Below are 14,322 nucleotides of genomic sequence, written 5' to 3'. Positions count from 1 at the left end.
AAGCCACCCTCCTCCACAGGCAGGGGGGTTCGGGACCTTGTAATTCATACATTCATAATCCACTCGACCGCCTCCGGGCTCCGAGATGTAGGGCTGTTATTTCTTCCGAGAAGGGCCTGAACTCGTACATCCTTTGTGCTTACAACCTCTCCATAGCTAGGACCTTGCCTCTCCATACCTACCCCCTGTTGGGTTTCGTAGTAATTTCAAAAATTTTCCTACGCACACGCAAGATCATGTGATGCATAGCAACGAGGGGAAGAGTATTGTCTACGTACCCTACGCAGACCGACTGCGGAAGCGATGACACGACGTAGAGGAAGTAGTCGTACGTCTTCATGATCCAACCGATCAAGCACCGAAACTACGGCACCTCCGAGTTCGAGCACACGTTCAGCTCGATGACGATCCCCGGACTCCGATCCAGCAAAGTGTCGGGGAAGAGTTCCGTCAGCACGACGGCGTGGTGACGATCTTGATGAACTACAGCAGCAGGGCTTCGCCTAAACTCCGCTACAGTATTATCGAGGAATATGGTGGCAGGGGGCACCGCACACGGCTAAGGAATTGATCACGTGGATCAACTTGTGTCAACTTGTGTGTTTAGAGGTGCCCCTGCCTCCGTATATAAAGGAGCCAAGGGGGGAGGGTGCGCCGGCCAAGAGGGAGAGGCGCAGGAGGAGTCCTACTCCTACCGGGAGTAGGACTCCCCCCCCAATCCTATTCCAACTAGGATTCCCAAGGGGGAAAGAGGGAGAGGGGTGGCCGGCCACCTCTCCTAGTCCTAATAGGACTAGGGGAAGGGGGGAGGCGCGCAGCCCCCTTGGGCTGCCCCTTTCTCCTTTCCACTAAGGCCCATGATGGCCCATATGGCTCCCGGGGGGTTCCGGTAACCTCCCGGTAACCCGGTAAAATCCCGATTTCACCCGGAACACTTCCGATGTCCAAACATAGACTTCCAATATATCAATATTTATGTCTCGACTATTTCGAGACTCCTCGTCATGTCCGTGATCACATCCGGGACTCCGAACAACCTTCGGTACATCAAAATGCATAAACTCATAATATAACTGTCATCGTAACCTTAAGCGTGCGGACCCTACGGGTTCGAGAACAATGTAGACATGACCGAGACACGTCTCCGGTCAATAACCAATAGCGGGACCTGGATGCCCATATTGGCTCCTACATATTCTACGAAGATCTTTATCGGTCAGACCGCATAACAACATACGTTGTTCCCTTTGTCATCGGTATGTTACTTGCCCGAGATTCGATCGTCGGTATCCAATACCTAGTTCAATCTCGTTACCGGCAAGTCTCTTTACTCGTTCCGTAATACATCATCTCACAACTAACATATTTAGTTGTAATGCTTGCAAGGCTTATGTGATGTGTATTACCGAGAGGGCCCAGAGATACCTCTCCGACAATCGGAGTGACAAATCCTAATCTCGAAATACGCCAACCCAACATCGACCATTGGAGACACCTGTAGTACTCCTTTATAATCACCCAGTTACGTTGTGACGTTTGGTAGTACCCAAAGTGTTCCTCCGATAAACGGGAGTTGCATAATCTCATAGTCATAGGAACATGTATAAGTCATGAAGAAAGCAATAGCAACATACTAAACGATCGGGTGCTAAGCTAATGGAATGGGTCATGTCAATCAGATCATTCTACTAATGATGTGACCTCGTTAATCAAATAACAACTCATTGTTCATGGTTAGGAAACATAACCATCTTTGATTAACGAGCTAGTCAAGTAGAGGCATACTAGTGACACTTTGTTTGTCTATGTATTCACACATGTATTATGTTTCCGGTTAATACAATTTCTAGCATGAATAATAAACATTTATCATGAAATAAGGAAATAAATAATAACTTTATTATTGCCTCTAGGGCATATTTCCTTCAGTCTCCCACTTGCACCAGAGTCAATAATCTAGATCACATCACCATGTGATTAACATCGATAGTTCACATCATCATGTGATTAACACCCATAGTTCACATCGCTATGTGACCAACACCCAAAGGGTTTACTAGATTCAGTAATCTAGTTCACATTGCTATGTAATTAACACCCAAGGAGTACTAAGGTGTGATCATGTTTTGCTTGTGAGAGAATCTTAGTCAACGGGTCTGCCACATTCAGATCCACATGTATTTTGCAAATTTCTATGTCAACAATGCTCTGCATGGAGCTACTCTAGCTAATTGCTCCCACTTTCAGTATGTATCTAGACCGAGACTTAGAGTCATCTAGATTAGTGTCAAAATTGAATCGGCGTAACCCTTTACGACGAACCTTTTTCCACTTCCATAATCGAGAAACATATCCTTATTTCACTAAGGATAATTTTGACCGCTGTCCAGTGATCTACTCCTAGATCACTATTGTACTCCCTTGCCAAACTCAGTGGTAGGGCATACAATAGATCTGGTATACAGCATGGCATACTTTATAGAACCTATGACCGAGGCATAGGGAATGACTTTCATTCTCTTTCTATTTTCTGCCGTGGTCGGGATTTGGGTCTTTACTCAATTTCATACCTTTGCAACACAGGCAAGAACTCTTTCTTTGACTGTTCCATTTTGAACTATTTCAAAATCTTGCCAAGGTATGTACTCATTGAAAATCTTATCAAGCGTCTTGATCTATCTCAATAGATCTTGATGCTCAATATGTAAGTAGCTTTTACTGAGGTCTTTTCCTTTTAAGGAACTCCTTTATGCTTTGCAGAAAAATTCTACATCATTTCTGATCAACAATATGTCACTCACATATACTAATCAGAAAGGTTGTAGTGCTCCCACTCACTTTATTGTAAATACAGGCTTCATCGTAAGTCCATATAAAACTATATGCTTCGATCAACATATCAAAACGTATATTCCAACTCTGAGATGCTTGCACCAGTCCATAGATGGATCGCTGGAGCTTGCACATTTTGTTAACACCTTTAGGATTGACAAAACCTTCTGGTTGCATCATATACAACTCTTCTTTAAGAAAACCATTAAGGAATGCAGTTTTGACATCCATTTGCCAGATTTCATAAAATGTGGCAATTGCTAACATGATTCGGACAGACTTAAGCATCGCTACAGTTGAAAAAATCTCATTGTAGTCAATACCTTGAACTTGTCGAAAACTCTTCTGCGACAAGTCGAGCTTTGTAGATAGTAACACTACTATCAACGTCTGTCTTCCTCTTTAAAGATCCATTTATACAATATGGCTTGCCGATCAACGGGCAACTCCACCAAAGTCCACACTTTGTTTTCATACATGGATCCAATCTCAGATTTCACGGCCTCAAGCCATTTCGCGGAATCTGGGCTCATCATCGCTTCCTCATAGTTCGTAGGTTTATCATGGTCTAGTAACATGACTTCCAGAACAGGATTACCGTACCACTCTGGTGCGGATCTCACTCTGGTTTAGCTACGATATTCGGTAGTAACTTGATCTGAAGTTACATGATCATCATCATTAGCTTCCTCACTAATTGGTGTAGTAGTCACAGGAACAGATTTCTGTGATGAACTACTTTCCAATAAGGGAGAAGGTACAATTACTTCATCAAGTTCTACTTTCCTCCCACTCACTTCTTTCGAGAGAAACTCCTTCTCTAGAAAGGATCCATTATTAGCAACGAATGTTTTTGCCTTCGGATCTGTGATAGAAGGTGTACCCAACAATTTCCTTTGGGTATTCTATGAAGACGCACTTCTCCGATTTGGGTTTGAGCTTATCAGGATGAAACTTTTTCATATAAGCATCGCAACCCCAAATTTAAGAAACGACAGCTTAGGTTTCTTGCCAAACCATAGTTCACACGGTGTCGTCTCAACGGATTTAGATGGTGCCCTATTTAACGTGAATGCAGCTGTCTCTAATGCATAACCCCAAAACGATAGTGGTAGATCGGTAAGACACATCATAGATCGCACCATATCTAATAAAGTACGATTATGACGTTCGGACACACCATTACATTGTGGTGTTCTAGGTGGCATGAGTAGTGAAACTATTTCACATTGTTTTTAACTGAAGGCCAAACTCGTAACTCAAATACTCTTCTCTACGATCAGATCGTAGAAACTTTATTTTCTTGTTACGATGATTTTTCACTTCACTCTGAAATTCTTTGAACTTTTCAAATGTTTCAGACTTATGTTTCATTAAGTAAATATACCCATATCTGCTTAAATCATCTGTGAAGGTGAGAAAATAATGATACTTGTCGCGAGCCTTAATATTCATCGGACGACATACATCAGTATGTATGATTTCCAACAAATCTGTTGCTCGCTCCATTGTTCCGGAGAACGGAGTCTTAGTCATCTTGCCCATGAGGCATGGTTCGCAAGCATCAAGTGATTCATAATCAAGTGATTCCAAAATCCCATTAGCATGGAGTTTCTTCATGCGCTTTATACCGATATGACCTAAACGGCAGTGCCACAAATAAGTTGCACTATCATTATTAACTTTGCATCTTTTGGTTTCAATATTATGAATATGTGTATCACTACGATCGAGATCCAATGAACCATTTTCATTGGGTGTGTAACCATATAAGATTTTATTCATGTAAACAGAACAACAGTTTATTCTCTTACTTAAATGAATAACCGTATTGCAATAAACATGATCAAATCATATTCATGCTCAACGCAAACACCAAATAACACTTATTTAGGTTCAACACTAATCCTGAAAGTATAGGGAGTGTGCGATGATGATCATTTCAATCTTGAAACTACTTTCAACACACATCATCACTTCACCCTTAACTAGTTTCTGTTTATTCTGCAACTCCCGTTTCGAGTTACTATATTAGCAACTGAACCAGTACCAAATACCGAGGGGTTGCTATAAACACTAGTAAAGCACACATTAAACATCTGTATATCAAATATACCTTTTTTTTACTTTGCCATCCTTCTTATCCACCAAATATTTAGGGCAATTCCACTTCCAGTGACCATTTCCTTTGCAGTGTAAGCACTCAGTTTCAGGCTTTGGTTCAGCTTTGGGCTTCTTCGTGGGAGTGACAACTTGCTTGTCAATCTACTTGAAGTTCCCCTTTCTTTCCCTTTGCCCTTTTCTTGAAACTAGTGATCTTGTCAATCATCAACACTTGATGCTCTTTCTTGATTTCTACCTTCGTTGATTTCAACATCACGAAGAGCTCGGGAATCATTTTCATCATCCCTTGCATACTATAGTTCATCACGAAGTTCTACTAACTTGGTGATGGTGACTAGAGAATTCTGTCAATCACTATCTTATCTGGAAGATTAACTCCCACTTGATTCAAGCGATTGAAGTACCCAGACAATCTGAGCACATGCTCACTAGTTGAGCGATTCTCCTCTATCTTTTAGCTATAGAACTTGTTGGAGACTTCATATCTCTCAACTCGGGTATTTGCTTGAAATATTAACTTCAATTCCTGGAACATCTCATATGGTCCATGACGTTCAAAACGTCTTTGAAGTCCCGATTCTAAGCCGTTAAGCATGGTGCACTAAACTATCAAGTAGTCATCATATTGAGCTAGCCAGACGTTCATAACTTCTGCATCTGCTCCTGCAATAGGTCTGTCACCTAGCGGTGCATTAAGGACATAATTCTTCTGTGCAGCAATGAGGATAAACCTCAGATCACGGATCGAATCCGCATCATTGCTACTAACATTTTTCAACACAATATTCTCTAGGAACATATCAAAATAAACATATGAAAGCAACAACGCAAGCTATTGATCTACAACATAATTTGCAAAATACTACCAGGACTAAGTTCATGATAAATTTAAGTTCAATTAATCATATTACTTAAGAACTCCCACTTAGACAGACATCTCTCTAGTCATCTAAGTGATCACGTGATCCATATCAACTAAACCATGTCCGATCATCACGTGAGATGGAGTAGTTTCAATGGTGAACATCACTATGTTGATCATATCTACTATATGATTCACGCTCGACCTTTCGGTCTCCGTATCCCGAGGCCATATCTGTATATGCTAGGCTCGTCAAGTTTAACCTGAGTATTCTGCGTGTGCAAAAACTGGCTTGCACCCGTTGTAGATGGACGTAGAGCTTATCACACCCGATCATCACGTGGTGTCTGGGCACGACGAACTTTGGCAACGGTGCATACTCAGGGAGAACACTTCTTGATAATTTAGTGAGAGATCATCTTATAATGCTACCGTCAATCAAAGCAAGATAAGATGCATAAAAGATAAACATCACATGCAATCAATATAAGTGATATGATATGGCCATCATCATCTTGTGCCTGTGATCTCCATCTCCGAAGCACCGTCATGATCACCATCGTCACCGGCGCGACACCTTGATCTCCATCGTAGCATCGTTGTCGTCTCGCCAATCTTATGCTTCCACGACTATCACTACCGTTTAGTAATAAAGTAAAGCATTACATCGCGATTGCATTGCATACAATAAAGCGACAACCATATGGCTCCAGCCAGTTGCCGATAACTCGGTTACAAAACATGATCATCTCATACAATAAAATTCAGCATCATGCCTTGACCATATCACATCACAACATGCCCTGCAAAAACAAGTTAGACGTCCTCTACTTTGTTGTTGCAATTTTTACGTGGCTGCTACGGGCTTAAGTAAGAACCAATCTCACCTACGCATCAAAACCACAACGATAGTTTGTCAAATAGACTCCGTTTTAACCTTCGCAAGGACCGGGCGTAGCCATACTTGGTTCAACTAAAGTTGGAGAGACAGTCGCCCGCAAGCCATCTCTGTGCAAAGCACGTCGAGGGAACCGGTCTCGCGTAAGCGTACGCGTAAGGTTGGTCCGGGTCGTCTCGTCCAACAATACCGCCGAACCAAAGTATGACATGCTGGTAGGCAGTATGACTTGTATCGTCCACAACTTACTTGTGTTCTACTCGTGCATATAACATCAACATCAATAACCTAGGCTCGGATGCCACTGTTGGGTTTCGTAGTAATTTCAAAAAATTTCCTACGCGCACACAGGATCATGTGATGCATAGCAACGAGGGGAGAGTGTTGTCTACGTACCCAACGCAGACCGACTGCGGAAGCGATGACACGACGTAGAGGAAGTAGTCGTACGTCTTCACGATCCAACCGATCAAGCACCGAAACTACGGCACCTCCGAGTTCGAGCACACGTTCAGCTCGATGACGATCCCCGGACTCCGATCCAGCAAAGTGTCGGGGAAGAGTTCCGTCAGCACGACGGCGTGGTGACGATCTTGATGAACTACAGCAGCAGGGCTTCGCCTAAACTCCGCTACAGTATTATCGAGGAATATGGTGGCAGGGGGCACCGCACACGGCTAAGGAATCGATCACGAGGATCAACTTGTGTCAACTTGTGTGTTTAGGGGTGCCCCTGCCTCCGTATATAAAGGAGGAGAGGAGGGGAGGCTGGCCGGCCAAAGAGGGAGGCGCAGGAGAGTCCTACTCCCTCTGGGAGTAGGATTCCTCCTCCAATCCTAGTCCAACTAGGATTCCTCGGAGGGGAAGGGAGAGAGGGGGGCCGGCCACCTTCTCCTAGTCCTAATAGGACTAGGGGAGGGGGAAGAGGCGCAGCCACCTTGGGCTGCCCCTTTCTCCTTTCCACTAAGGCCCATGAAGGCCCATATGGCTCCCGGGGGGTTCCGGTAACCTCCCGGTAACCCGGTAAAATCCCGATTTCACCCGGAACACTTCCGATGTCCAAACATAGGCTTCCAATATATCAATCTTTACGTCTCGACCATTTCGAGACTCCTCGTCATGTCCGTGATCACATCCGGGACTCCGAACAACCTTCGGTACATCAAAACTCATAAACTCATAATATAACTGTCATCGAAACCTTAAGCGTGCGGACCCTACGGGTTCGAGAACAATGTAGACATGACCGAGACACGTCTCCGGTCAATAACCAATAGCGGGACCTGGATGCCCATATTGGCTCCTACATATTCTACGAAGATCTTTATCGGTCAGACCGCATAACAACATACGTTGTTCCCTTTGTCATCGGTATGTTACTTGCCCGAGATTCGATCGTCGGTATCCAATACCTAGTTCAATCTCGTTACCGGCAAGTCTCTTTACTCGTTCCGTAATACATCATCTCACAACTAACATATTTAGTTGTAATGCTTGCAAGGCTTATGTGATGTGTATTACCGAGAGGGCCCAGAGATACCTCTCCGACAATCGGAGTGACAAATCCTAATCTCGAAATACGCCAACCCAACATCGACCATTGGAGACACCTGTAGTACTCCTTTATAATCACCCAGTTACGTTGTGACGTTTGGTAGTACCCAAAGTGTTCCTCTGGTAAACGGGAGTTGCATAATCTCATAGTCATAGGAACATGTATAAGTCATGAAGAAAGCAATAGCAACATACTAAACGATCGGGTGCTAAGCTAATGGAATGGGTCATGTCAATCAGATCATTCTACTAATGATGTGACCTCGTTAATCAAATAACAACTCATTGTTCATGGTTAGGAAACATAACCATCTTTGATTAACGAGCTAGTCAAGTAGAGGCATACTAGTGACACTTTGTTTGTCTATGTATTCACACATGTATTATGTTTCCGGTTAATACAATTTCTAGCATGAATAATAAACATTTATCATGAAATAAGGAAATAAATAATAACTTTATTATTGCCTCTAGGGCATATTTCCTTCACCCCCCACTCTACTGTCAGGCTTAGAACCACGACATCCGCTTCAGTAGGAGGCAGCATTCCCGTCCACTCTTCCTCAACGAATCGACTACAATAAGAAAAGCGGTATAAGAACTAGGCAAAGTGAACATAATGAATTGACTAAAAGAATGGTGCAAAGGTATTACCTCATCCACTCATCCTCAACTTCCTTGATGTTGTGCAAGATATAGAACATGACATCCTCCCACTCATCTCGTGGCATGACATAAGATGTCGAGCATCCAGCCCTGCCACCTTGCCCGATGAATAGAGGCAACTTGGGTTTATACTTGGGTTCTTCTGTATTGTATCGGACATGCCACAACACCACCCCGCATGTATAAGGGCCTGGTACGACGCTCCGGTGGCATTGCTACCCCCAGGGCCCCCGTCCCGCCTAACCCTGGAGCGGTTGACCACGAGATCTAGCCCTTTGACTTCCCACGGACGGGCTTTGACCAGTGGACCTCTCCACCCGGTTGTGTCAGTTCGGCCCATAGGGACACCCGGGAGCAACATCCGGGCCAAAACCACAGCTACATCCACTCCGTGTAGACCCGACATGTCCGTTTCCCCCCTCCAGGTGCCGGCGGCGGCGCCGTCCGTGAGGGGGGCCACGCACCGGAGATGCGTGCCGCCTCTTCGGACATGCCACAACACCACCCCGCATGTATGAGGGCCCGGTACGATGCTCCGGTGGCATTGCTACCCCCCAGGGCCCCCGTCCCGCCTAACCCTGGAGCGGTTGACCACGAGATCTAGCCTTTTGACTTTCCACGGACGGGCTTTGACCAGTGGACCTCTCCACCCAGTTGTGTCAGGTCGGCCCGTAGGGACCCCCGGGAGCAACATCCGGGCCAAAACCACAGCTACATCCACTCCGTGTAGACCCGACGCGTCCGTTTTCCCCCTCCAGGTGCCGGCGGCGGCGCCGTCCATGGGGGGGGGCACACCGCGGACGTGAGGGGGGTCACACTCTGGAGACGGTTGTCACGCGTTTGCAACTGCCACAAAACTTCTGTCGGCATAGTTGTTTTTGATTTTAATAAAATATAAGGATCTATATTTAAAAGAACATGACCGCACATTATTAACGTGCTCGAAAAAATACAAACTATATATATATATATATTCATAATATATGAAAAAAATACAAACTACATATATATTCATATGTATGTTTATATTTAACATGCTACATGTTAGTTGATATAATAATACATAAAAGGCATAAAAATATGTAAAAAAATCTAACTATGCCGACGGCATAGCTGTCGGCATAGATTCGCCCAGGGTTTAGCCGGCGGGCGGCGTGCCGCGGATCACTGACGTGGCAGATATGCCGACGGCAGCCGTCGGCATATCCTCTGGACGGTGCGGCCTGGATCGATGACGTGGCCTGCGGACCTATGCCGACGGCCCCCCGTCTCGGCCGTCGGCATAGCTCTGACGATGTTAGCTAGGGGGTGCCGGGTCCACGGCTATGCCGACGGCCTTTGTAAGCCGACGACAGCTGTCGGCGTACATTCAGCTAGGCCGACGGCTATTCTATGCCGACGGGCGCCGTCAGCTTAGCTCTGCGTAACCCGACGGCTATTGTACGCCGACGGCCAGATCCAGGCTGTCGGCATATATCCGCAGAAGCCGACGGGGGCCGTCGGCATTGTTTTGGCCGTCGGGGTAGCGCCCTGTTCCGGTAGTGATGCCTTGTTGGTTGCGTTAAATGTGTCTCCTGTACGAAACGTGCGACATGCATGTTTTTTTTGGGGTTATGCTTCTTTTTTTAGAACCCATGCATGCTTATTAGTTGGCTAATTAATCCAGCATTAATTGATGCGGGGATTTTGGGTGGGAGAAAAATTCGCGGCGGGATCGGAGCAATGAGAGTGCGGGAGGTGCGGTTTCAAAGGAAAGCGTTAATTAAAATAAAAGGAAAGCGCTAATTAATACCGATAGTATCGGAAACTGAGGCCAGAATATCGGGAGAGAGGGAAGACGAGCGCGCCCGCAAGATCCGGATCGAACGACTAAGAGGTCGTTTGGACCTGTGGCTAACGGACACTCGGCAGGAATATAGTTTTCTCGTTAACTCATTTAGGCGGGCAGGCAATACATGTTTCGTGGTCTGGCCTTCGGCGAGAGTCTCGTGCTTCAGGAGGGCCGTGATTTGGTCTCCGGTGAGAGTTTGATCCTTCAGGAGGGCGTTGGCCAGCGCATGAAGCTCCCTACTATGTGCGGTGAGGATCGTCTTTGCGTTATTGTAAGCTTTGCCTATCAATTCTCTCACCTCCTCATTAACCAGGTACTTCGATTGCCAGATCATGGTCTTGGCATTCCAACCGTCGTCATCGTCGTCATTGTCATACGAAACAGGGCCAACCCGCTTGCTCATACCATACCTGGCGACCATCTCTGTCGCCAGCTTAGTCGCCTTTCTTAGGTCAGACAAGGCGAGGGAGCTCACCTTGCTCTCGCCAAAGATAACCTCCTCGGCAGCCCGGCCTCCCATGAGGACATCCAGTTGTGCCAGTATCTTCTCCCTTGAGAGTAAAAACTTATCATCCTCCTTTGGCAGCTGCGTCACCATGCCAAGATTATCCCCCCCGGGAACAATGGTAGCCTTGTCGACAGGAGCAGCGCTGTCCGTGTGGATAGCAACAACAGCATGCCCTCCCTCGTGGTACGCGACCATCTTCCTGCAGCTCTCAGGCAACATCACCGTTTTGTTCTTGCTGCCCGTGATGTTCCTTTTCATGGCAGCATACTCGAGGTGTTGTGTCGTGACAGCTTCTGCCCCGTCCTTGGCAGCCTTGAGAGCGGCTTTGTTCACCAGGTTTGCGAGGTCTGCACCTGTGAATCCAGACGTCTCATTGGCGATGGTCTTAAGATCAACATCCTTGGCTTTCAAGACCTGCATCGAAAGTGTCATGGAGAAAAGGTTGTTAAAGAAATTCCATCAGAGACAGCCTAACATTTTTGGATGGAGTACAAACAAACCTTTGACATATGGGCCTCAAGGATCTGCCTTCGGCCCTTAGCATTTGGATAAGGAATCTGAACGTGACGGTCGAAACGCCCAGACCTAACAAGGGCCTTATCCAGTGATGACTCGGGGATGTTGGTCGCCGCGACCACGATTAACCCCGTCATTCTGCTCGAAGCCATCTAGCTCAACTAGCAGCTGGTTCAGGGTATGTATCTGCGAGTCTGAACCATATGAGTTCCTGCTCCCACTCCCAGCGATGGCGTCGATCTCATCGATGAACACTATGCAAGGAGCTCGTTTCTTCGCCGCGGCGAAGAGCGCCCTCACTCTTTTTGCCCCAACGAACACATAGTCGTCGTTGAATTCGCTGCCGCTGCACGCAAAGAAGGGCACGCTGGCTTCCTCGGCCATCGCCCTTGCCAACATTGTCTTCCCAGTGCCAGGCGCACCGAGGAGCAGGACGCCTCTCGGAAGCTTGCCACCGAGGCGTGTGAAATGCCCAGGGTCTCGTAGGTAGTGTACAATGTCCTCGAGCTTGGCTTTGGCGCCATCAATCCCCTTGACATCGCTGAACTTTGTCCTAGTTGAATTCTTGACCTCCTTTTTTGAGCCATCAAAATCACAAGCCAAATGCTGAGGGTCTTGCAGGTGCTGTACTATGTCCTCGGCTTTCGCGTCATCGATCCCCGTGACATCTTTGAACTTTGTGCTGGTTGGATTCTTGACCTCCTTTTTCAAACCATCAAAGTCACTAGCCAAATGCTTAGGGTCTTGCAGGTGCTGTACTATGTCCTCGGCTTTCGCGCCATTGATCCCCGTGACATCTTTGAACTTTGTGCTGGTTGGATTCTTCACCTCTTTCTTCGAACCATCAATGTCACAAGCAAAGAAGGTACGCGAAAGCTGCTTCGTAAGCTTGCCAGCAAATCCTGATCGGCGCCGATCTTGTCGACTTGTAAGCACACCACCACCTGCGTTAAGCATGCACCAGTCACCAGCTTATAGAAAGAAACTTATGAATGGCAACAATCAACCAACAATGGGTGCTAGTACAGAATACAATAAGATCTAGTACTACTACTATTACATACTCCCTTCGTCCCATAATGTAAGACCCTTTTTAACACTATACTAGAGTCAAAAAACATCTTACATTATGGGACGTACGGAGGGAGTAGTATATAGCATCTATCCAATTCAGGGACAGGAAATTAAGTGGATTTACCCTGTTAAGTTGCAGTTTAAGCGGTGGGCAAAGAAGCAACCACACATACCTGCACCTGTAGTGGTTGTATCTGCAGCAGCAGCAGGTGCTATGAAAGAAGGAGCCGCAGCTTCCTCCTTATTAACCGCGCTCTCCGCCAGTGCCTGTCGACGCGTCGCAGCAGCCTGTGACACAAACACGCGGAGATTCAGTCCATAGCAAAACACGGCTAGCAGAAATTTGGCAATCCATAAGACACCCAATCCAAAACGCTAACCAACCGCGCACTGAATCTCCGGTCCGACTCTGCGACACCGGCACCCGCACGGCAACGGCAAAGGCTCGCCGACCTCGTATCGGGCTCGAACATGGGGAGCTTTGACGGCCGCCGCGGGCGCTGACACGGAGAGGAATCCGACCAAGAATCGGGAAATTCTCAGTGAAGAACCACCAGCGCTGAGTGACAGGGTGGTGTACGACCACGGATAGGGAAATCAGGAGTCGGGAAATCAGCGACAGTTCTCGCTCACCTGCGCCGGAACTACTCAGACTCAGGCCTCGCTTTGCTTTGGCTCCGCCGCCGCCGCCTCCCCCAAATCGACGATGATGACCGGCTCCCGGATCTGGGTGTGCTGCCGTGGGCTGTCCCAGTACGGCGGCCGGGTAGCCGCAGCAAGCGGTGCTCCGCCGCTCCTTGCCGAGCGCATCGCCCATGCTGGCCCGCGCTCTCCGCCGGCGGGAGTACGGAGTGGCGGCGCACACTCGCAGACGTGATCTTTATACGGTGAACGTAAGATATTTAGACATTCCCAGTGAACTACTCTCGACGTCCGTTGGATCGTTTTGCATGAATTCTGAAGTAGGCCGCTTGGCACGTCAGCCGGAAGAAACGTTCGCTTTGTGTACTTTCTCCCATGAACGCTCTCACACCGTAGTGTCACGCCACACGACCATCCTATCGCCCACACGCGCCCACAGCTCCATTCCCCGTTTCGCCATCCACTCTCCTCCTTCTCGCCGGCGACCGCGGCAGGGGCGATGGTGGCGCTGTTAGACTGTATTTATACATTTCCCTTGTATATGTCTTGTATATTGTATTGTACATTTTATATACCTCTTTATATATATAAGATAGCCACACCCATTACAGGTGTCGAGCAGTTTCCCAAACCCTAAAGTTTTACATGGTATCAGTTTAGGATCGATCACTTCCGCTCCTATCTCGTTCGTTCTCTCGATCGGCCCCGATGGCGTTGGCCTCGACCGCCGCCGCCGCCTCACCCTTCGTCGCCCCGGCCGCCGGCCCGAGCGCCGCTGCTCAGGTCGCCCCGACCTCCCCGTTCTCAGCGTCACG

The 14,322-nt window shown here is 47.1% G+C and overlaps 1 pseudogene; it reads right to left on the bottom strand.

The window, feature by feature from the left end:
* Positions 1–10,717: 10,717 nt before the first annotated feature.
* Positions 10,718–13,682, bottom strand: LOC123115024 (ATP-dependent zinc metalloprotease FTSH 4, mitochondrial-like; annotated as a pseudogene).
* Positions 13,683–14,322: the final 640 nt, after the last annotated feature.

This window comes from Triticum aestivum, chromosome 5B (genome assembly GCF_018294505.1).
Source record: "Triticum aestivum cultivar Chinese Spring chromosome 5B, IWGSC CS RefSeq v2.1, whole genome shotgun sequence".
Taxonomy (NCBI): Eukaryota; Viridiplantae; Streptophyta; class Magnoliopsida; order Poales; family Poaceae; genus Triticum; species Triticum aestivum.
This window is presented reverse-complemented; position numbering and strand designations above follow the sequence as displayed.